At 43.2% G+C, this 22,506-nt stretch overlaps 1 long non-coding RNA gene across 1 annotated transcript; it reads right to left on the bottom strand.

The window, feature by feature from the left end:
• Positions 1–368: 368 nt before the first annotated feature.
• Positions 369–14,725, bottom strand: LOC102994659 (uncharacterized). Its single transcript, XR_002892704.2, has 4 exons — positions 14,684–14,725; positions 1,941–2,018; positions 1,579–1,658; positions 369–1,121 (listed from the first exon to the last, which is right to left on the bottom strand). It is a non-coding gene; the product is annotated as an uncharacterized lncRNA (long non-coding RNA).
• Positions 14,726–22,506: the final 7,781 nt, after the last annotated feature.

Genomic DNA, 22,506 nt, shown 5'->3' with positions numbered 1-22,506 from the left:
CCATACAACAACATGAATCATAACATTCAGCAGGAAAAAGGTTTCCACTAATGGAACGTTTGAAATTAACACTGCATTAGAGGGGAGGGATAAATCAGGAGCTTGGGAGGAATATACACACACTACTATATAAAGATAGATAACCAACAAGGACCTACTGTACAGCACAGAGAACTTAATATTCTGTGATAACCTATAAGAGAAAAGAACCTAAAAAAGAATGAATATATGTATATGCATAACTGAATCACTTTGCTGTACAACTGAAACTAACACAACATTGTATATCAACTATACCCCAATAAAATTAAAATTAAAAAAAAAAACCACTGCATTAGAAAATTACAGGAAAATGGTCACCATGCCTATGAAAACTACAGTCAATTAGTCAACAAAACAGTTAAGCTTTGCTCACTGTTTTTCTCCCCCATATGTTTGTGGTTATTAAGACCATTTACATTAAAAACGGATCAAGGTTTAGTGTTGGTTCTATAGATAGGATGAGTATTTATCCCAGGTTTCCTGGGACACCCCAGGTTTCAAATGACTGTACCCTGGTTTGGGGATGGGAGGATGTGGTCCACAATGTTGGCTTTGTGTGGTGAGGGTTTCCTGATCCAGGTGTGAAGGGGTTAGAACGGACCATTTGGATAACATCTGAGACAGCAACAGAACAAAAGGGTACAAGAACGAGAAAGCTGTTTGAGTGAAACTGGCAGCCCTTGAAGAAGCAGGCAAAGGTGGCAGGCAAGCATGAGGCCAGGATGTGTCTGGCCAAAACAACTTGAGAATAGATTAGGCAACCGTCTTGGAAGAGGAAGTTGGTTTTCTTGAATCAGCAGCTTAGTCATCTTCCGGCATCATCAGTGTCAAGTACTTTTTAGCCTTCAGGGCCTGGCTACGGGATTCTGACGTGGTTTCACCAGCTCGGAAGGGGGTGGATTTTAGAAAGGTTGGCCTATGGGTTCATTTGTGGGAGAAACCTTCATTCCTTCTTCACATGAATCCATTCAAGGGCTTCCTCTGTGCCCGGCAGCCTGTGAGAAACGGCAGGATCCAGAAATGGCCAAAACCCAAATCTTTGCCTTTGAGGAGTTTTCAGTCCAGTGTGGGAGAAAGGCCTATAAAGTAGTAAATTATAATCCCACCTTATCAAGGATTCCTACCTAGATAGAACCAAGCACTGAGGGGCACAGAGAGGAGAGCCACTAACCATGGGATAGCTGGGGTGACTCAGGCCGGCCATCGTTTAGTGGGCCTCACACAGTCCTTTCTCTAAGTCCTTTTCCCCCTCAGTGGGTGAGTACAGGGAACAACAAGACTTGTTGCTCCCGGCGTTGTATAAGTGCTTCTGAGAAGCCCCCTCATCCTTCCAGGCTCCTGTTGCTTCTTTCCCTACTTTCTTCCCTTTAAGGACCTGTCAGAGTCCAGGCAGGAAACAGAGAGTACACTCAGCTGCGGTTTTTAAAAGGCTTTTTAGTGAAGTGACTATTTACAGAGGTGTGCGTAGCTTCCCAGAAGTAGTAAGAGACGTTGATGCCCACAGCAGCTGCCCACAAGGGGAAGCCGCTCACCCACCTGACCTGCAGAGGCAGGGGAAGAGGTGGTGGCATCCAGGTGAAAGCTGGCGTCCTGGGAGAGGGGCTGCTGGACAGGAGCTGTGAACGCAGAAGAATGTACTGCTGCCAGGACTGCCCAGCAGGTGCGTAGTGAGAGCAATAAATACTCCCACCTCCGTTTCCTCCCAACCTCCAATTCCCTGACAGTGTATCCGTTAGCCAGCCCCAGTGGGCGACCAGAAGGTGAGGGAGCCCGTGAGGGGGTTCAATGAGGTTAGCCGCCGGGGCCCACAGCGGAACAGAGAACTTAATGCGGAACTTTAGAGTTAGTGGAAAATAACCCACACTCTTTCTTTCCTCCCTCCCTCCCTTCCCCCTTACCTGCTTGCCCACAAGGCATCATGCCAGGCATTGAGGAATCAAGGATCAACAAGCCAGACCTGGCCCTCACCTTTAAGTCTAGGAAGGAGACAGACAAAGGGATACAGGGTGGAATGGATGAGCTCAGGAAACAACCCTGGGGTCTGGTTTTACTTCACCAAATTCAAGCCATAAAGCTCCTTGCTCCTAGAACTAGTGTCTGAAGGGACCCCATGAAAACCTTTACTCACAGCTCATCCTAGAAAGCCCAGGTGATGGACCACTTGCAATTCAGAGACAAAATGCTTCTCAGCCCCAAGTCACTATTCCCCATGCCCTCTGTTATTCTTCAGCATTTCTATCTCTTATTTAAACCTAGGCACTCTTCCTTAATATGTAATGGCAGAGAAATTCAGAAGAACAGCTTTTAACCTTGGGATGAAGAAAAACAATTTGAGAAAGACAGGGTACCCAGAAGCCATAACAAAAAATACAGGTATATTCAATTACATATTTTAATACTGTGAGGCAAAAATCATAAAGTCAACAGATACATAATAGACTAGGAAAAAAATAGTTGAAACCTGTCAAAGTCTATATCCTTAGTAAACAATTTGAAAAGCAAAGGATAAACAATTTAAAAAGAGACAAGAAGAATATGTATAGCAGCCTTATTCATAATCTCTAAAAACAGAGCAGTCAAGATGTCCTTCAATAGAACATAAAATGGATTAAAAAAACTGTGGTACGTCCACACAATGAGATATTATTTTATGATTTTAAAAAATAATAGGCTATCAGGTCACGAAAAGACAAGTATGAACCTCAAATACATATTGATAAATGAAAGACGTTAATCTGAAAAGGCTACATACTGCATGATTCCAACTACATGAGATTCTGGAAAAGGAAAAACTATAGAGACAGTAAAATGATCAGTGATTGGCAGGGATTTGGTAGGAGTGGGGTAGAGGGTTGAATAGAAGAAGCATGCAATTTTTTTTTAGGGTGGTGAAACTATTCTGTATGTACCATCCTTGTAGATACAGGACACCATGTATTTATCAAAATCCATAGAACTTTACAGCATAAATAGTGAACAAATGCATACACATTAAAAAAAAAACATTTAGGAGGGACTCCAGGATTGAATGCAGACTGTGATGAAATAATCTGTATTACAAATGTAACAAAACACCTCCCTGAAGGGGGTGAGGGGGAAAGGTGCTGACCTAGGTAATTTTGGAAATGAGTAGAGCCATAAGACTAAAGGCAAAAAGAGCTGCGCATAAAACTGTACTCTGTTTGATGAAATTTTTTTCCCTTCAGGGTACAGGTTAATAATTCTGATACTGCTATACACGTGTACTGGAAATAAACAATTAAGTAAATATTGGTGGATGGAGGGAGCCAGGCTTCTCACCCTTGGAGTGGGCATTTACAAATAAGCATGGGAAAGAGGCTAGACTATTCCTCTTGGTGGTAAAGGATTAGAGTTGCAGATATAGGAATTAATTCATGTTCATACAGAAATATTTATAGGTATGTATAGATATACTGGTAAGTTCACATATATTTCCTTGTTCTGTCAGCTGAGAGGACGTGGAAGCAATAACACCCCGCTAGCAATGAGCAATCTTGTACCCAGACCTGGTTTCTAATACCATCCTCTCATAAGAGAAACTAGGACTCCTTGGAGAAAAGGCTGATTCTAGGATAGGGCAAGCTGATTCTAGGATACAAGAAGAACCTGGAGCACCTTGAAGTGCCAGAAAGTAAGGATGTGCTCAAAAAAACAAAAACCATATTGATGGGGATATGTCAAAGGGTCATGGGAGCCATCTGAAATGGTCAAAGCTGGAACAATTTGAACAAGAAAATAAGGAAGATAGTATTGGATTATAACCCAAAATATAAAGTAAATATCCATGCATCCAAATGGATATATATACATATAAATGAATGAGTAAACAATTAAATGAGGGAAACAGACAAATCTCTCATACAGAAGAATTCCAAATAATTTATGTAGATACTTTATCCTAAAGGAGAAGGAGCATAACGGTCCACTCCTTAGGTGTGGGTTGCACGTAGTAACTTCCTTCCAAAGAGTCCAGTATGGAAAAAGGGGGGAAAGAATAACTTTGCAGGGGAGAATCTGACAAACACTACCTCAGCCAGGTGCTCAAGGCCAACATCAAGGTGATTAGTCATGTTGATAGTTTGGATCCTAATGCCAGTCTAGTCATGAGAAAAAGATCATTCAAGTCCCAGATAGGGACATACTACACAATGCCTGACCAGCATTATTCAAAACTGTCAAGGTCGTCAAAAATAAGGAGTGTCTGAGAAGCTATCAAAGCCAAGAGGAGCCCAAGGAGATGAAACAACTACATGTAATGTGGTGCCTGGATGGGATCCTGGCACAGAAAAGGGACATTAGGTAAAAAACTAAGGACATCTGAAGAAACTCTTCAATTAATAATAATGTATCAATATTGGTCCACTGATTGTAACAAATGTACCAAAGTAATGTAAGATGTTATTAGTAGGGGAAACTGAGCGCAGCTCTGTGGGAACTCTGCACTGTCTTCACAATTTTTCTGTAAATCTAAAACTGTTCTTAAAAATAAAGTTTATTTTATTTTATTTTATTTTTTTGTTTTTTTTGTGTGTGTGTGGTATGCGGGCCTCTCACTGCTGTGGCCTCTCCCGTTGCGGAGCACAGGCTCCGGACGCGCAGGCTCAGCGGCCATGGCTCACGGGCCCAGCCGCTCCGCGGCACGTGGGACCCTCCCAGACCGGGGCACGAACCCGCGTCCCCTGCATTGGCAGGCGGACTCTCAACCACTGCGCCACCAGGGAAGCCCATCAGCATATTCTTTTTCACACATCAAATTAACTTAAACCATAAACAGCAACACTATTTTACTCTGGCTGGAGGCGGTTTTGCGGTTAAGAGGGCATGCTCATTTCTTGATGATGAAAGTGTAAGTTACTAAACCTTTTGGACAACAATCTGACATTATCTACTAAAAAGGCACATATCAGGGACTTCCCTAGTGGCACATTGGTTAAGAATCCACCTGTCAATGCAGGGGATGCTGGTTCGATCCCTGGTCCGGGAAGATCCCACACGCCATGGAGCAACTAGGCCCATGCGCCACAACTACTGAAGCCCACGCGCCTAGAGCCCGTGCTCCGCAACAAGAGAAGCCACCGCAATGAGTAGCCCCCGCTCGCTGCAGCTAGAGAAAGCCCGTGCGCAGCAACGAAGACCCAACGCAGACAAAAAGAAAAAAAGGCACATATCTTTGGAGGCCATATTCCACTTCAGGCAACCTTCAGAAATAAGAGCACTGGTGCACACAAACCAAAGGACACATTTTGAAGCTTGGTTTGAAGAGGTGGAAGTTGGAAAACCATCTGAATATCTCTCAATGAGGTAAGAGCTGAATGGATTACAATTTGCTCATCCTGTGGAATATTTAATAAACATGATGAGTGAGCTCCCCATGGATTAATCTGGAGGGACTCCATGATACATTAAGAGGAAGAAGTTATGGATTAACATGTATGACCCTGGTTCTGTAAAACAACCACCACACAACACAACAACACAAATGTATGTGTGAAGATGAACACGGATGAAAGGTCTGAGTTGAATTTTTAATAGTTTATGGACAGGAGTTATCAGGGAAGAGTGGGCTAAGCCATCACCTTGTTCCTTATATATCTCTGCATTGTTTGTAACACAAACAAAGCATAGGTTACTATTTATTTTTAAGAAACTAAAGTTCAAATTTAAAAAATGCAATGGTCATATGGTAGGCAGAATAATTTCCCCACCCACCCAAGATATCCAAGTCCTAATCACTGGAACCCATGGGTATGTTACTTTATATGACAAAATGTATAAACTCACAGTTGCAAGTGTGACTAAATTAAGGATCTTAAACTGCGAAGATTATCCTGGATTATTCAGGATACATCAGGGCCTGATGTAATCACAAGGATCCTTGGAAGAGGAAGGCAGGAGGGTCCCAACCACAGTAGGACATGTGATGCCAGAGGCAAAGGTTGGAGTGACACAAGCCAAACGACCTCCAGCCAAGGAATGCAGGCAGCCTCTTAGGAGCTGGAAAAGGCAAGGAAATGGATTCTCCCCTAGAGTATGCAAAAGGAACACAGTTCAGCTGACACCTAAATTTTAGAACTTCTGACCTCCAGAATTTAAGAACAGAGATTTGTGTTGTTTTAAGTCACTGAGATGGTGGTACTTTGTTACAGCGATAACAGGAAACAAATACAGGGTCACAGTTAAGATGTGATTCACCACTGCTACTTTAGCATTTCTGAGATCCTGAAGCGAGAGTTTTTATGGGGTAAAAGACATAGTCTGAATATCTCAGATTTCAGCTGGGGAGGAGTCAGTCCCATGGGAGAGGAGTGTGAAGGAAACCTTAAAAGATCAGAAAACTTGTTGAAGGATGGCAGTGGTCCTCAGCCCTGGCTGTGCATCAGAATCAGCTGAGGATGCTAGAACACTCCTGCCAGAGGAACTCTCACACAGGCCCACAAGGGGACATACACGAGGATGCTCAGTGCAGAGCTGCCAGGGCTGGAGGACAGCTGAGGGCTACGCGGGTGTTCATCCCTACAAGAATGGAAAGGAAGGTATGAGGGACACTGCAGGGATGAGAAGCCAGGAGCTAGTATTCATATGTCAATAAAGACAGAACCTTAAAACTTAGTATTGGGGGGAACAGATAAGAAACAACCTACAAATGTACATTAAAAACACATATACCCAAACAACCCTATATATTTATAAGAATACAAGCACATTTAATAACATATCTAAAATCCCTGGGGTACCCTTAGCAGGAGGGAAAAAGAGTGGGAATCAGGGAGGAAGAGGTCAGATAATAGAGTAATAAAAATAATGAAAAGAAAGGTACTCTTGAGTGCACTAGTGATGGTAAGTGGTATATACATCGAGAAATCCAATCTATTTTATTCTGTGCCTAGACTCCAAAAAGGAGGATGGAAAGATTCAGCTTAATGAGATCCAGCTAAAGGCTGGGTCTAGGTCTTTTTTTTTTTTTAATTTATTTTTTTTTGGCTGCGTTGGGTCTTTGTTGCTGCGCGCGGGCTTCTCATTGCGGTGGCTTCTCTTGTTGCGGAGCATGGGCTCTAGGCACGCAGGCTTCAGTAGCTGTGGCACACGGGCTTAGTTGCTCCGCTGCATGGTCCGATCCCTCCCGGACCAGGGATCGAACCCGTGTCCCCTGCATTGGGAGGCAGATTCTTAACCACTGCACCACCAGGAAAGCCCTGGGCCCGGGTCATTTTTAAAAGCTCCAGAGATGATTCTGATGTGCCTCCAGGGCTGAGAACCTGGGGCCCATGCTGAACACAGGCAGCTCTGTGGATGACCCTCTAGAGAAGAGGTGGCCCTGGAGAGAGCAGGAGGTGGTGGTAGGGACATGGGGCCCCTAAAAATGGCAGCTATTGTGATAGAATGATGGCATCATGGGTAGTTCTCTTCCTGTATCTTCCAAATACTTTGAACGTCTTTGTATTACATATATATGCAATATATATTTATATTTTATTATATATTTATTATTTATATTTTTATTATATATATTAGATATATATTTTTAATGCCATTGACTTTTTGTTTTTAATTAGTTCTGAGTTTCTAGGGAAGGTTAAGAGCCATGAGGAAACTCAACAGCCACTTGAGATTTTAAAGCTCAGACTAAATAGTAGCAGGTGCCAAATTCATCAAAAAGAAATGTTAAAGCGCAGATGAAACAAGAGTTAACACTTTAAGGTAAGAAGAAAGCTTACAGTTATATCTAAAACATTTGTCCTTATATACTGCATTTCATAATTTAAATATAACAAGTGCATTTAATTAATATCTGTTATCTAGATAAATGATACACTTATGAAAAGAAAGTGGATATACTGAATGGGGAGAACGTGTTAGGCTGAGTCCTCTGAGAAGCAAGTACAAGACAAGATGAAATGAGCAAGAAATTTATTAGAGGAAACATCTGTGAGAGAAAACAGGGAGGGAGCCAGAAGAGGCTGGGAGAGCCTGGCTTCAGAGCACAATACAGGTCTGCCGCTTAGTGACGGAGAGAGGAAAGGAACGAAGGCTGGGTGAAACCTTCTAAGATTGCCCTGCAGTCTGAGGAAGGACCAGCATGGCTGTCAGGGAGTTCCCAAGTCAAAGTCACCTTCAGAGGATGCCACACCCCCAGCAATAGGCCCACCTTCATATCCTTGTCACATCCCCTCATTGGCTGGGATTAGAATCCCCGCAGTTGGAGGTGAGTGATGCATTCTCATGGCTGCCACAGAGATCCTCAGCTGTGTAAGTGTTTATAAACTAAGCCCAATATCTATGCTTGGACTATGGCAGTGACATCATTTATTGAGTGGTGACACCTCTTATTTGGTGAGAGCAAATAACTAACTGGAGAGAATTTTAAAGTTTTTCTAGGACTTGCCTGACACTGTCACTTAACTTGTTTTTGTGATGGTGAGATTAAGGAACATGGAAGGTGGAGGACAGACATGTAATAATGATGGAGAATTTGCTCCATACCAGGCTCTATGCTGGCTGCTTTACATGCTTTCTCTCTTCTCATCCTCAAAATAGCCCTAAGAGATTGATGCTGAAACCAAAATATTCATTTGCGTTTGGTTCTCCCTGAATTTCAGACCCCTCACCCTTTGCTGCCAGGGAGGTTTATGTTGCTGGATTAGAAAACAGAAGCCATCCATACCTAACCCACCTTTCTGGCTTTTATTTTTCAGAAGTATGAGTTTTCCAGGAGACAGGTGTCAGGGGAGAAAGACTGGGTCCTGGGCAGCAGAAAGAGGTAGAGGGAGATTCCTGAGGTCAGTGATTTCCTAAGTAGTTAGTGGACCTGGTCCTATTTTTAAAAATGCCCAGAGAATATAGCAGGACTTCAGAGGATCCCTGTGCTCCCTTAAGGATATCTGTGCTGATCATCCTGAATCAAAGATGATAGGCCTTCCCTTGCTTGGAAACACCATGTTGGCCTCCTGGATACAATGCAATACTAGGGAGAGGGCAGTGCACCAGTGATGCCTGGAACTGACTTTCCACCAGCTTGGCAGGATGGAGGCTTGCAGACTAAATTTGATTTTAAAGAAAGCAAAAATGTGTGATGTTTCTGGCACACCCGTATTTCTGGAATATGAGTCACAGCCATTTTATACTCCTTTGGTGAACGTGTGGCGGGTAGTCCAATTTCAGTCATTTTTCAGGGCACCCTCCTCTTAGGGTTTGTTGACCTAAAACAAATAAAATAGGCTGCCAGGTATTTCTCCAGCAAAGATGGGTTTATCTGGGATCAGCAGAGGATTGTAGTTCAGGGTCTACAAACATGGTGAGCCATGTGGAAATTTCTGTACTGCAAGGGAAGACGATAGCTTTTTATAGAGAGGAAAAGGAAGGTGGGAGGGCTGTAGTAAACAGAGTCCATGGCATTTAGTTAGCTGAGTCCTTGCCAGCAGTCTTTCTTCTTCCTGTTGGGCTCTATTTTGTTGCAGGGTGTAAGAGCGCCCCCTTCTGGTCTCCCAACTCAATTGAGGTTTCTGCTTATTAAATATTTTGCACAGGTTGTACAGGGTCCTGGGGCATATAAGAGTAGTCTTTTGACCTGCAGCCACTGTCGTGCAGCTCTGCCCCTCCTTGGCCCATATCTGGCTATAGATCTACATCTGAGTTGTTCATCCTTGTCCAGTGTCCTGCCCAGGACAGCGAGGCTCTTAAGGTGGTGGGCTGCACCACTGGTAGCATCTGCTCCCTCTCTGCCCACTCACTGAGACACATATTTCATACTGCTTCGCAAACCTACTACACCTGGGTTAGTTAGGGTACTGCTACCTGTTGGAACAATCAAACCCCAAATTTTCAGCGGCTTGAAAATAAAAGTTTATTTCTTGTGCACAAAAGTCCAGGGCAGGTGGCTTTCAGGAATCCAGGTGCGTTTCATCTTGGGCCTCCACCCTCCTACAGCTTTGGAGTTCTCTGCACCCACACAACAGCTTGTGTGCAAGAGAGAGAAAATGGGGAAAGATGTACCTACTTCTTAACCTCTTTAGCCAGGAAATGCCAATTAGGACTAATTGCTTCTACTCATAGTCAATTAGCAAGAACTAGTCACATGGTCCCACCTGGCAGCAGGGGAGTCTGGGAACTGTAGTTCCTGCCTGGATAGCTGTATAATATGAAAGGGGAACATGAGGGAGCATGAGTTTTTGCTGTCCATGCCACACCCTCCACAGGTCCAGTTATAACTAATGACCACATTTCATACTTCACTGGAAAATGGAATTCAGACATTTCCCTATCTTCCTACCACCAAATCCACTAGAAGATTTGATACCCACACTCTCTGCCTTTTCCCTTGTCACTGGTGTAACAGTGGGGAATGCTAAAAGGAAGAGGCTCTGCTTAAGGGCGATTCCACCGGGCAGCAGAGCTGAGAGGAAGGGCAAGAGGAAAGCATGTAAAAAAAAAAGATAAAAGGAATTCAAATTGGAAAGGAAGGAGTTTAAACTGTTACTGTTTGCAGACAATATAGAAAATCTTAAAGACACTACCAAAAAACTACTAGAATTCATCAATGAATTCTTAAAATTGCACGATACAAAATTAACATACAGAAATCTGTTGCATTTTGATACACTAAAAATGAACTATCAGAAAGAGAAATTAAGAAAACAATTCCATTTACAGTTGCATCAAAAAGAATAAGATATCTAGGAATAAATTTACCTAAGGAGGGAAAAGACCTGTGTTTGGAAAACTGTAAGACACTGATAAAAGAAATTGAAGATGACACAAACAGATGGAAAGCTATGCCATGTTCATGGATTGGAAGAATTAATACTGTTAAAATGACCATACTACCCAAGGCAATCTACAGATTCAGTGCAATCCCTATCAAAATACCAATTTGCTGGCATTTTTCACAGAACGAGAACAAATAATTTTAAAATTTGTATGGAAACACAAAAGATCCCAAGTAGCCACAACAATCTTGAGAAAGAAAAGAACTGGAGGAATCACACTCCCTGACTTCAGACTATACTACAAAGCTACAGTAATCAAAACAGTATGGTACTGGCACAAAAACAGATACATAGATCAATGGAAAAGAACAGAGAGCCCAGAAATAAACCTATGCACTTATGGTCAATTAATCTATGACAAAGGAGGCAAGAATATACAATGGAGAAAAGACAGTCTCTTCAATAAGTAAAGGCGGCAAGAATATACAATAAAGACAGTATCTTTAATAAGTGGTGCAGGGAAAACTGGACAACTACATGTAAAAGAATAAAATTAGAAATTCTCTAACACCATATACAAAAATAAACTCAAAATGGATTAAAGACCTAAATGTAAGACTGGAAACCATAAAACTCCTAGAGGAAAACATAGGCAGAACGCTCTTTGACATAAGTCATAGCAATATTTTTTTGGATTTGTCTCCTAAAGCAAAGGAAATGAAAGCAAAAATAAATGAATGGGACCTAATTAAACAAAAGAAAAGTTTCTGCACAGCAAAGGAAACCATCTACAAAACAAAAAGACACCTACTGAATGGGAGAAAATATTTGCAAATGATATGACCAATAAGGGGTTAATATCCAACATATATAAACAGCTCATGCATCTCATCATCAAAAAAAAAACAAACAACCTCATTAAAAAATGGGCAGGAGAACTGAATAGACATTTTTCCAAAGAGGAAATGAAGATGGCCAACAAGCACATGAAAAGATGCTCAACATTGCTAATCATCAGGGAAATGCAAATCAAAACCACAGTGAAGGTTCCCTGGCAGTCCAGTGGTTGGGACTTTGCCTTCCAGTGCAGGGAGTGTGGGTTCGATCCCTGGTCAGAGAGCTGGGACCCCACGTGCCTCGCGGCCAAGGGACCAAGGCATAAACAGAAGCAATAGTGTAACAAATTCAATAAAAGACTTTTAAAAAATGGTCCACATCAAAAAAAATCTTAAAAAAAATCACAATGAGATATGACCTCACACCTGTCAGAATGGCCATCATCAAAAAGGACAGAAATAAATTTTGGTGAGGGTGAGAAGAAAAGGGAACCCTCATACACTGTTGGTAGGAATGTAAACTGGTACATCCACTGTGGAAAACAGTATGGCAGTTTCTCAAAAAACTAAAACTATCATAGGACCCAGCAATTCCACTCCAGGGCAATATCCAGAAAAAACAAAAACACTAATTCAAAAAGATACATGAACCCCAATATTCATAGCAGCATTATTTACAACTGCCAAGATAAAGAAGCAACCTGCATTCATCAACAGTTGAATAAAGAAAATATGGTATATAGATAGATAAATACACACACACACACACACACACACACACACACACACACACACAATGGAATACTACTCAGCCATAAAAAGAATGAAATTCTGCCATATGCAACAACATGGATGGACCTGGAGGGTATTATGCTAAGTGAAATAAGTCAAACACAGAAAGACAAATACAGTGTGGTATCACTTATATGTGGAATCTAAAAAAATACAATAAACTAGGAATATAACAAGAAGAAGTAGACTCACAGCTATAGAGAACAAACTATACAAGTCACAACTGGGGAGAGGGAAGGGGGGGGGGACAAGATAGGGGTAGGAGATTAAGAGGTACAAACTATTATGTATAAAATAAACTACAAGGATATATTGCACAGCACAGGGAATATAGCCAATATGCTATAACTATAAATGGAGTTAAATCTTTAAAAATAAGGATTATTTTGAGCTCAAGGCAACTGAGAAGAAATAGTTACAACAAAAGCTCCCTGCCCTTCCCCTACTTGCCTAAAAGCAGAAGTACATTTATAAAGATGTCCTCTCCCCTCTCTGTCAAGGACAGAAGTTAATCACTGGAGATAATAATGCTAGACCCTTAGCAGCACCTGAGGAATCTACATAACAAACTTTGCTAAAACCAGCCCTCATTTACCATTGGCTCCCTCATATATTTGCAGTTCCACAACTTACCACCCCCAGATACATACATTAATAAACTTGATTTCTCTTGTTAATTTCTCTTGTCAGTCGAATTTCCAGGGCCCCAGACAGAGAACCTAATATGGGGGGAGGAAGGTTTTTTTTTTCCTCTCCTATACTTGTTTTCCAGGTGTAGATGGGTGGAAGGGGGCTGGACTTGGGGGGCCTAAAAACGTACAGGGTGAAGTCTGTCTGGAGGTGCAAGGTGGACCAGCAAAGAGGGATGCTGCTGGAGTCAGGGGCCGGGGGTGGCTGGAAGCAGAGCTCCTCGAACTTGACGGAGCATCACATCACCCGGGCTCTTGTTAACATGTAGGTTCCTATTCAACAGGTGAGGGTGAGCCTAAGCTCTCCATTTCTGACAGGTGATGCGTGCTGGTCCATGGCCCACATGTACTTGCAAGATGGTAAGCGGAAAGCTGGGGGAGGCACCCTCAAGTGGGTAAAACGGCCCTAGAGATGGCACTCTGAAGGCTTCACCTAAGTGCCTCTCCCGAGGAAGAATCTGTGGTTGTATATCTGCCCCGGTCACGGTCACAGTCACAGTCATGGTCACCTGAGGCCTGCGGCACTCACAGAAGACCTTCCCGGTCAATTACCCATCTCCCTCCACCCTCACAGCCCCCCAAAGCAGCAGCTAGTAGGTGACGGGGGACAGGAACAAAGGGACAGAGAAGAGTAACAAGCACATTTCCTTTTTCACCCAGTGTATAAAAGGAGGCCCAAACTGAGGGGGGAAGAGCTTTTCGACTGGACCAGAAGTCAGAGTTTCCAGGTCAGCCCAGCTGGATTTTTTTTTTTTTTTTCCACCCAAGATAAGCTGAAAAGCTGTGGGATCTGCTGAGATCTCACTCAGGGGCTGGAAGGAACTGCCCACAAAGTTGGCGAAAAAAGGCAGTTTAGAGAAAAAATAAGTGGCTTCCTGCCTGCACCCTGCTGATCCCAGCTGGTTCCACAACCTGGGAGCGAATCTTTCCCAGGCACCTTGGTTCTGTCCCCTCTCCTGCTCCCAGGGCCACGGCCCCCAACCTGCCCTCCTGGATCCTCAGTTCCTCTCTTGCTGTTAGCAGGGCACTAACAGGAGGCTCTCTGATTTAACCAAACCAACACAATGCCTCCCCTCCACCCCTTGCCTATTTCAGCAACAGAACGTCCACATTTTCTCCACTTCCTTGTCTCTCATTTGCTTTTTCTTTTTTTTACACGTTTAAGTAAAATATGTGTGTAAAACAAAAAAAAAGTTTTCCTGCTCCTTGGGCAAGTGACTAGCTTCTCTGAGGCTTCCTTTTCTAACTGTAACAAGGATACAGCCTTGCTGTGTTTTGAAAACACTAAAGAACTCTGCCAAGCACCAGAGACACCAAGTTGGTCCTCAGTAAACACTCGTTCTGGCAGAAGATGAGAAAGCCCTGCACCTCCAGGTACAGCGGGGTTGGCATCAGGTAGGATATGCCCAGGCAAGTCCTGGCAAGTCCCTGGATTTCCTTCGCTTCCCTCCCTGCCCACACTGGGTCCCATCACCTCATATCCTTCATTCTCTGAGGTCTGGGCTGGAGCCGAGAATTGCAAAACAAAATCAGCCCTGGAAAGGGCAGTAATGAGGCCAGCAGACCATGCATTCTACCCACCAGCCCCCAGTGCACTCACCAAAGCAGACTGTCCTGCAGGCCCCAGGGCTCTGGTGATTTCTTATCTCTCTGCCTCATTCCTTATTTGGCCACGCCCTCTTCTTACTCCATGAGGCCCTGAGGGCCTAGGAGGTACCAGCTGCAGGGCCAGGTGCCATGGGTTTCAGAGATTCCGACCCTATATGCTTCCTTCCTCTAAGGAGTTCATCAGGGTGGAGAGCAAAGCAATCAAATTTCAAACCCGAATGTCACTGGGGAATAGCTGGGTGGCCATGGACAAGACACTTCCAGGGCACCCATTCCTCCATCTACAAGAGGGAGAATAATAAGTACCTTCAGGGCTCTTTTGAAAATTACACGGTGCAATCTAGCTCTTAGGATTGTTAAAAATAAAAATTCAACCCAGTAAATTTGAAGATCTGACTGGTCTTATTCAATGGTGGGGAGCATCCCATCTGGTAAACAGAAGGGCGCTCCAAGGGGTTATACAAAATGGGAGGTTTTTATAGGAAGAAGGAGGGTGGGGCAAGGAAGCAAGAGAAAAGAAAGGATTGTTTCAGGCCCCTCATGTTTTCTGGGAGAAGGGCAGGGTCTCCCATGCAGATTTCCTCTTCTTCCCTTGGGGCGGGGTTGGGGGGGTGGCCCACGTGACAGATGACCTTAGTGATGTGGGCCAGAAGGTTCCAAACTGGCCGATTAAGACTATATTCCTGGGGAAGGTTGAAGCTGCAGTTGGGTCAGGTATTAAGTCTAGTTTTGGTATCATGGGCTTTAGCACAAGTGACACCATTTGGGGCCTATGTTTTTCTCTTTAACAGGATTTACACAACAAGAATTTTTCTTTTGTTTTGCCTGTCAAGAAAAAATGGAATAACCTCCTAAGGCATGGAATCTACTTCTCTCTAAAGATCTGAAAACACACTGGAGATGAAAAATAATACATAGGAATACATACTATATCCAAAAGACAGAAAAGCAGTTGGGGGAATTTTTCAGTTCTACTGATAAAACAACAACAGCAAAACAACAATTAACTTTGCCAGGTGAAAGGTTAAAGGTCCCATCAACGTCCAGGCTTTGGTGTGGCCACTAGGGGGTATCGGTTTGCAGAAACGAAACTGGCAGGACTGCAAAGCGATTAGCTTTCCCTGCAGAAGTTCCAAGAGACAGAACAGAGCTAATTGTCTAGAACTAGGCTGAGGTGGGTATTGAATTTTCATTTTCATTTCATTTCTAAATTTAGTTCTTAAACCATATGACAAATATAATAAAAGAGACTGCTGAATGCCAAGGGAGAGAAAGAAACCTGCATGTTAGTCTTTCCCTTGTAAAATACCTCCTAAGAACACACTGTATTATATTGCAATGTTATTAAGTTGCCAGGGCTTTGGGGAACACATTATTAGAGGAATTTATTACTATAGATTCCACAATAATAAATGGTCACGGAACATCTTACTTTGGGAGCGTTCTTATTTGATTCCTGAGGGATTTCTTTGGATTCACGTCTACCTGAAATTCATGTAAAACATGAAAATAGGGTTTGCATTAATTTTTTTCTTAAATGTTTTCTGTTTTATTTTCACTTCTGCAGGGCTGGGGAGCAATGAGCACCCCAGGAGCTGTCCTCACCCACCAAATTCAGAATTAAAAAGAGGGTTTTTGCTACCCTCTAGTGGCTGGCTTTGGTCCCCTTGCGCAGCAGGTGTCCATGGGGAGGAGAGCGGGGAACAGGTCCCCAGCCCAGGAGAGGGAGAGAGGAAAACGCCTCCCGCAGGGGTGCCAGCCCCTTCTGCTCCCCTCCCCACTCCAGACAGGAAAACCAGGGGCACCTGAGCCGTGGGGAAGTTGGGAGGGAGAGCTGGTACAGGCAAGGGGAGACTGTGGAAACCACTCCCGCCTCGTGGTTCTGTGCTGTGGGTGTAAGGAAGGGGGCCGCTGTGGTCTCAGGGCACCCCTCACCTTGCTGCACCCTGATGGGCATGCCATGAGAATGGAAAGTCCTCTGTGGTCCCACATCCCACATTCACTGTGTCACCCAGTTGTGTTGCTGGCAGGCCCTCCATTCGTGAGTCTGTATCTGCTGCCCATCCTGATGGGAGGAGGAAAGACTGGGGAGACTCCTAGCAGAGAGAATGCTTTCCTGGTCTGTGAGCATCCCCGGAACCCCGAATCCTGCCACCCTAGCCCCTTCTCCAGGCCATGGCTACAGTTATCTGTGACTGTGTGGTGTGCTGGAATGCAGAGGAGGGTGATGTTGCCTCCCAACTCTTTCACACTTTCCCAGCTCTTTGACGTTGTAATTAATTTAAATTTAAACAGCCAGGTGTGGATACTGGCTATGGTATTGGACAATGCAGTTCTAGAGTGACAATGTGAGAACTTTCTAACCCCAGGGCTATGCATGAAAGGGGTGGTCTCAGGATTGGATGCATGATGAATTGAGCAAGTTCTGAAGTGAAGGTAGGCATTAGATGGGGTGCAATCAGAGGCATACATCCACTCATCCAACAAACTTCTTCCACCACCTTATTAACAATGTTCAGATATGATTTATTGGGTCATACAGTTGGCGCCCCTCCTAGACAGACAGCTGAGACTCTGCCCTATTCATCCTACTCATCTTGGTATCCCCAGCACCAAACACAGTACCTGATATGCAGTAGCGTCTCAAAACTTGTTTGCAAGGAAGGAATGGAACAACGGGTGCAAGGCCTTCAGGGAAACACCCACATCAATCAGATGTGGGCCTGCCCCCAACAACATACAACCCAATGACAAATACTTAAAATACTAGATGAGAAGACTCGTGTGAAAGCAGTGGCATTGTGCTTAACACAAAGTAGGCCCACAATAAATATTTAGTTTCTTTCCTCCCCTCCTCTCTTGAATTCTCTCCAGAACCCACCTTCCAAAGATTTCCTTGAAAGGGATGAAGTGCTATGGGTTTGGAAGAGGCAAAGATTAATTTGTCTGGGAGAACCAAGGAGGGCTTCCTGGAGGAGGCAGCACCTGATCTGGCTCAAGCAGCATGAACCAAGATACAGAGGTGTTTGGGAGATGGGAATGTGTGGAGGAATGTGGGAAAGTTCAGTTTAGCTTGTGAAAAGGTATGTGAAGGGGAGAAGTAGAAAATAGTGTAGGACAGTCCCTTGTATATTAGCTTAGGGGAAGCTCTAAAGCATGCAGTTAAAGACCTGCATTTCGGGACTTCCCTGGCCATCCAGTGGTTAGGATTCTGTGCTTCCACTGCAGGCGACATGGGTTCGATCTCTGGTTGGGAACTAAGATCCTGCAAGCTGCACGACGTGACCAAAAAACAAAACAAACAAACAAAAACCCCAAAAGACCTGGATTTCACTGCCAGAGAGACCAGACAGCCCTGGCCCTGTCCCAGACTCTATTATCTAACTACTGACTCTGTGATGACTGTAGGCAAGCTACCTAACTCTTCTAAACCTCACTTTCTTCATTTGTAAAATGGGGATGATACTACTTACTCTTTAAAAACACAAATGAGAGCACACTGTAAATGCATACTGTTCCATCTTTTTTTTCTACTTCGGAAAATTTTCCATACTAGCATGTACAGGGTGACCCTGTAACCACTTACATGCCATTATCACAATTTAGCTAACTGCTCTTCTATTTATGAATATTTAAGTTAAATTCACAAAGTGGTACTGCTAAATCAAATCTAAATTTTGACAGAATTACCAAATTACTCTTCATAAAGGGTGACTTGGTTTCCACGCCCATCAGCAATATATATATATACAGGTCTGTTTCTCTATGCCCTTACTAACGCTGTGATCACACTTTCTGGTCTTTGCCCATCTGAAAGTTTTTAAACTGGTATCTAATTATAGTTTCAATTTACATTTATTTTATTACGAGTGAGTTGGGCACCTTTTCAATGTTTAAAGGCATTTGTATTTTCTTCTCTGGGAACTATTTGTAGCCTTTGGCCATTTCAATTTGATTGTTAGGGTTTTTTTCTTACTGATTTACAGGAGTTCTTTATTTATTAAGGAAATTAGCTCTTTGGGTATAGTTGCAAATGTTTTTCAGTTTGTCATTTCTCTTTCACTATGTCTATTTTTTTCCCCATGCAGATATTTTTTATCTTTATGTTGCCAGATTGACCATTCTGGGTTTTGAATCATGCTCAGAAAGGCCCTACCTACTCTAAGGCAATAAGAAAAATCTTTGACCTATCTGAATTTATTTGGGGGTGAGGAAAGAGGCAGGGAATTCTGCTTTACTTTTTCTCCAGATGGCAGTTACCCTAACACCATTTCTCAGGATTCCTTTAAGCAGAAAGAGCCATTCAAGAACCAGTCAAGGAACCCTGATTAGAGGAAGAATATGTATTGATCTAGATGCCTGATGTGCTCTGAATGCCATTTTATTTAATCCTCGAACAATGATGTGAGGTGTTAGTATCCTTGTTGCTCAAGTGGGGGAGCCAGGGTTCAGACAGATGGAGAAAATTGCCCACAATTGCACAGCCAGGAAGTGGCAGAACTGGAATTTGAACACAGATCTGTCTGACTGCAATGTCTAGGCTCACTCCTCTCACTAGAATTAAGATTCAGGATGGCAAGCGGAATTTACAGAAGCATTGAAGGACGGCTTTTCAGTCTCAGCCTCGTCACTCCTTCCCTCCGAAGTCCTACTATACCATGCTGCCAAAGCTCCCTGTGGCCAGCAGACAGTTATCTGTCACAGAAAAGCTGCCCGCTGGTCAGGAATATAGGCAAGGAACAGTTACATGAGCAAGGAATAAATGTGGCTGGGTTCACTGAAATTTTGTGGTCCATTTGTAATAGCAGCTGGCATTAACCTAAGTTTTACAATTGTTCACTAGGGATGGATCTCATTTCTGAGATCCTTTCCTTCTGTTCACCAGTCCTTGAGGCAGTGGGTCCTTCTTACTCACCCCCTTCTCAAAAGCACCAGTCCCTCCATCCTCCGCTCCTTCCCTTCCTCCTCTCTTTTCCCACAGCCCTAGTCTTAACCAAGTTGAGAAGCTCATTTGTCAAGCATGCATCTGAATATATTCTGTCTCACACTCAGGTCAGAGGTTGTTAAAATCTTTGCTTCTATTTTGGAGTGAGCGAGAGAAGCAGTCAGAGATGGATGTGTGTGTGTGTGTGAAATTCACAGGAAACACACAGGAGTGCTCCAAAGTAAGCCCTTCCACCTGTGCAGTCCTTGCACAAACCTGTCTAATTCCCCACCAGTCCCTCCAAGCAGGACAGAAGCCCAGCGGAGAGTTTTTCTTGGCCTGGTCATGATATCCAGCTTTCATTACTGTTCTTTCTGTATCTTATCAGTGGGGAAAAGGGCACGGGCTTTGCGGGTATGTCGGAAGATATGAACCAGCCTCATAGCAGCTCCCTGTGGCCCGGAGCATGTAAGTTATGCTCTAAGAGGTGAAGTTTAGCAAGAGAGAGGTTAGGTTGTCAAGTAGATGGCGGTGGCAGGAGTGACGGGAGTAGCAGGGGCAACAGAGAAAGGTAATTTGGGTGGGTTATCAGCAAGGCAGAGACTCCAAAGGCCCTTGGGAGGTAGTCTTGGTAGGAAATAAAAAATGTCTCCATGGGAAAAGTAAAGAACCACAGTTAAACTCAGACGGTTTCCTTTCTGTTAATAGTGTCCTCTGTCCCTGCAGACGTTGAGGAGCATCTTAGTGGGTAACAGGAACTGCTTAGCACTAACAATTCACTGGTCTTCTTTTTTTTTTAAATTGAGATACAGCTGATTTACAATATTATATAAGTTTCAGGTGTACAGCATAGTGATTCACAATTTTAAAGGTTATACTCCATTTATAGTTATTACAAAATGTTGGCTATATTCCCTATGTTGTACAATATATCCTTGTAGCTTATTTTATACCCAAAAGTTTGTACCTCTTAATCCCCTACCCCTGTATTGCCTCTCCCCCTTCCCTCTCCCCACCTGTAACCACTAGTCTGTTCTTTATATCTTTGAGTCTGTTTTTTTTTTTGTTATATTCACTAGTTTAGGTTTTAGATTCCACATATAAGCGATAACATACACCGTTTGTCTTTCTGTGTCTGACTTATTTCACTTAGCATAATATCCTCCAGGTCCATCCATGTTGTTGCAAATGGCAAAATGTCATTCTTTATGGCTGAGGAGTATTCCACTGTGTATATAAATATGTGTATATATATATATATATATATACACATAAGCTACATCATCTTTATCCATTCACCTGTTGATGGAATTCACCTGTAAGAGACTGAAAAGGAAGAGCAGGTGGCAGCTGAGAAGGCTGTGACCAAGGAGGACTTTCAGGGTAAATGGACTGCCCCAGCTCCTGAGTTCACTGCTCCTCAGCCTGAGGTGGTGGACTGGTCCGAAGGCGTGCAGGTGCCCTCTGTGCCTATTCAGCAGCTCCCCACTGACCGGAGTGCTCAGCCCACCAATGAAGAATGGTCGGCACCTCCCACTGCTCAGGCCACTGAGTGGGTAGGAACAACCACTGAGTGGTCTTAAACTTTTCTTCCACAGACTCTTAAGATGGAAATAGGTTGATGAGAAAAATAAACAGTTTCTAAAAAAAAATAAAAGGAATTCACCTGTTGATGGACACTTAGGTTGCTTCTGTGTCTTGGCTATTGCAAATAATGCTCTATGAGCATTGGGGTGCATGTATCTTTTTGAATTAGAGCTTTCGGTTTTTTCCAGATATATACCCAAGAGTGGAATTGCTGGATCATATGATAGTTCTAGTTTTAGTTTTTTGAGAAGCCTCCATACTATTTTCTATAGTAGCTGCACCAATTTATATTCCCACCAATAGTGTACAAGGGTTCCCTTTTCTTCATATCTTCACAACATTTGTTATTCGTGGTCACTGTGGCCTTCTTTTTGAACAACAACTAGAAAGTCTTTTTGCCTCGAATTCCTTAAATTTTTAAACTGATCACTCTCTCTCCATAAGCACTGCCAGTATGCTGCCAGGAATGGAAAGCTGTTTGTACCTTCCCAGTTCTGGCTACCTTGTTTTTTCTTTACAACTTAACTTGGTGTCCTCTCTTCCAGGAGAACAGCTCTGATTACCCTGACTCTCCAAACCCAGGACTGGTCAAGACTCCCACCTCTGTGCTTTCAGCCCTCTGCATACTTCTAACAGGTCCCTCCACCTATCCATATCTGGCCCTCTTGTCAGATGGTAATGTCTTGAAAGCAGGGATGGTTCCTTCCAAGCTTTCTATGTCCAGTTCATCCCAGCGAGAGTGTTCACCTAAATGCGACCTTCTTAGCCAAACTGGAATGTTTTCAATAGATGGTGTTAGAAAAATAAGTATTAAATTCTATGAAATTGAATCTTAGGACTTTAACACTGTATGGACCTAACCCTTCAGACGGGGAAACTGAGGCCTTGAGGATAAAATGCCTTGCTCAGAGCAGAGCGCATGTCAGCAGCCAGGCTGAGATGTGAACACCTTTACTGGTGGAACAAATGTTAGTGACAGTAGAAACCATCCCTGGACTGAGGTTTGCTGGTATAAAATAGCCCAAAACATGCTCATCAACTGGTGTGGCCTTTGGCTCCTAAAGTTTAAAAAATTCTTTGACTTCTGTATTTTCTTTTTCATTTTTATTATATATTTTTCCATTTAAAATTTTACCTTTTGATTATAATTTTGATTATAAAAGTATACATGCTTAGTATAGAGATTTGGGAATATGCTGAATAGTAAAATGAAAGAAAATTACAAATTATCTGAATTCTACGAGCCAGAGACAGCCTGTCTTATTATGGTATATCACCACTACACATGTGACTGAAATCAGCTG

Source organism: Physeter macrocephalus, chromosome 15 (genome assembly GCF_002837175.3).
Source record: "Physeter macrocephalus isolate SW-GA chromosome 15, ASM283717v5, whole genome shotgun sequence".
Lineage (NCBI taxonomy): Eukaryota > Metazoa > Chordata > Mammalia > Artiodactyla > Physeteridae > Physeter > Physeter macrocephalus.
Note: the sequence above shows the minus strand (reverse complement) of the source record. Positions and strands in the feature narration are given on the sequence as shown.